At 54.3% G+C, this 2,361-nt stretch overlaps 1 pseudogene; it reads right to left on the minus strand.

The window, feature by feature from the left end:
• Window positions 1-505: 505 nt before the first annotated feature.
• LOC144166380 (uncharacterized) lies at window positions 506-2,130 on the minus strand (annotated as a pseudogene).
• Between the last annotated feature and the right edge of the window lie 231 nt (window positions 2,131-2,361).

Consider the following 2,361-nt stretch of genomic DNA (forward strand, 5'->3'; position numbering starts at 1 on the left):
CTTGAGACAGAGCAAGTGCCAACCAAATCAAGGCGTACGTGGTCAAAGCTACAGCTAGATGCACGGAAGACAGCATGGGAGCCGTCGTGTGACGGGTCACTTTGGCAGTCTGAACCCACTGGCGGACATCAGTGTTATGCTCTGCCAACGTATAGCTGTCTAAGGAGGCGCTGAGTGGCTCGGATGCTGGGGTGGCAGATGTGAGGCGATTGATTAACAGCACGACGAAAGGCTGCCGGAACTAAGGGGCGAGGTGCAGCCGCTGACATGTCGCACTACAGTGAGCGATACACAAACGGATGAGGCACGAGATGTAGACAGAGGAACCTGTGGTGATTACGCTGAGCTGGCAGATCAAGGTCTTCCTTATGCGCATGGCCTATACGTTCCAAGTCCACAGCAGATGCTGAAGTGCCGCGGGAGGTACTGCGTGAGGAGGAGGAGGAGTGAAACTTTATTTTTGATCAGAATAAAAGAGAGTTAGGGCATGTGGCCCTCCGCACAGGTGCAGTCCCTATTCCGGGACCCCATTGGTCAAGGCCGCCACTCTCGCCCGTCGAACTAGAGCCCTTTGAGACTCCAGCCCAGAGCAATTGAGCAGGGCTGCCTCCCATGCCTCTCTGGTAGGGGAAGGGTTGGGGGATAACGCAGGGTTGCGCTGGCATGCCCACACCATGTGGAAGGTGTCGGACACCTCCCCACAGTGCAGACACCGCCCATCGGTTTTAGGGTCGAAATGCTTTGCTACTGCAGGGCACATAAATGTGTTCGTCTGCAGGCGCCGCAGTATTCGCTCATCGGCCTTGCTCAGACCCTTTGCAGGGGCTGGGTAAAGCCGGCGGTTATCGCAGTAATGTTTTACGATGTCTCTAAACCGCAGAAGTGGTTTGCTAATCTCCGAGCCGGGAGAGCATGGGTGAGGCGCCCGGTGTGTAAGCGCTCGGGCAGCCGCGTGCACGGCCTCGTTACCGCTCAGACCCTGATGTCCCGGAGACCACACAATTTCTTTAGGTGCGGGGTCTACGAACCGCACCACTCGTTTTAAAATTCTGTAGGCCAAGGGTGGTACCGTGCCCGCTAAATAGCTTTCACAGGCTCGGCGAGAGTCCGTGATTATTGTCCTTGACTTCGGGTCCGAGGCGGCGAGCGCTATGGCAATCGCCTCGGCTTGCGTGGAGTTAGGAGCCCGGTAGGAGAGCCCATCGACTTGCTGGTCCCTGTGAATTACAGCGGCAGTAAAGAACCCTAGAGGCGACGGTCCTGCCACATCAACGTAGAACACACCCCGCCCATTTCCGTATTTCCTTTCCAGGGTTTTAGCGCGTGCTTCCCTCCTGCCTTCGTGAGTGTGCTTTTCCATGTTACGCGGAAGTGGATGCACCCAGAGCCTGTGCCGCCACAACTCTGGGAGTTTGCACGTCTCCTCTGGGATGCACTCATGTTTGATTTGTAGGCGATTAAGCAAGTGGCGCCCGGACGCCGTTTGTGCGAGTCTAGTGTACTGATTTGTGAGATGAGCCTCTTTCAGCTCTTGATACGAATTGAGCACTCCCAGCGCCGATAACCTGGTGTTGGAGGTAGCCACCGGGAGGTCAAGGGCTCGTTTTGTGGCCTTCCTAATGATGACGTCAATGCTGTTCTCGTGTTGTTTGTTCGTACGGAGGTAGGGTACGGAGAAGAGGATCCTACTGGTTACAAAGGCATGGGCGAGCCGGAGTGCATCCCTGCCCCGTAACCCGCCGCGCTTGTTGGATACGCGTTGTATCATCCGTCCGACCTGTTCCCCTGTTCGCTTCAGTTTGGCAATGGTGGTCTCTGGACTAAGTTTGTTGTGAATAAGCAGGCCCAGGATCCTAATTTCTTCCACTTCTCTGATAAACCACCTGTTAAAGAGATGCAAAGCCTTGTGTTCTCTTTAGGATTGGGTTTAATGTGCAAAAGTTCCGATTTTGTTGGGGCACATTGGAGGCCGCAGTCATTAGCATAGCTTTCGACAATGCTGGCAGCCCTTTGAAGGCGGTCCTCCATATCCCCAAGGCTGCCTTCTGTGCTCCAGATTGTTATGTCATCGGCGTAAAGGGCATGTTGTATACCCTCTACCCGAGCTAATTTGTGCGGCAGCTGCATCATAGCGATGTTAAAGAGTAGCAGCGATAGGACCGCTCCTTGTGGAGTACCCCTTGTACCCATGTAATATGGACCGTGCTCCTCATCCTCGATCCTCAGGAATGCTTGACGTTTGGAGAGGAAATCTCTGACGTACGTGAAGGCTTTCTGACCACAATCGGTTCTACTTAAGTTTTCTAGTATGCTGCTGTGCCGGACGTTGTCAAATGCCCCCTTGAGATCTAGGGCAAGGAT

Source organism: Haemaphysalis longicornis, unplaced genomic scaffold (assembly GCF_048455015.1).
Source record: "Haemaphysalis longicornis isolate Haplotype H1 unplaced genomic scaffold, Haemaphysalis longicornis Haplotype H1 scaffold_1, whole genome shotgun sequence".
NCBI classification, from domain to species: Eukaryota; Metazoa; Arthropoda; class Arachnida; order Ixodida; family Ixodidae; genus Haemaphysalis; species Haemaphysalis longicornis.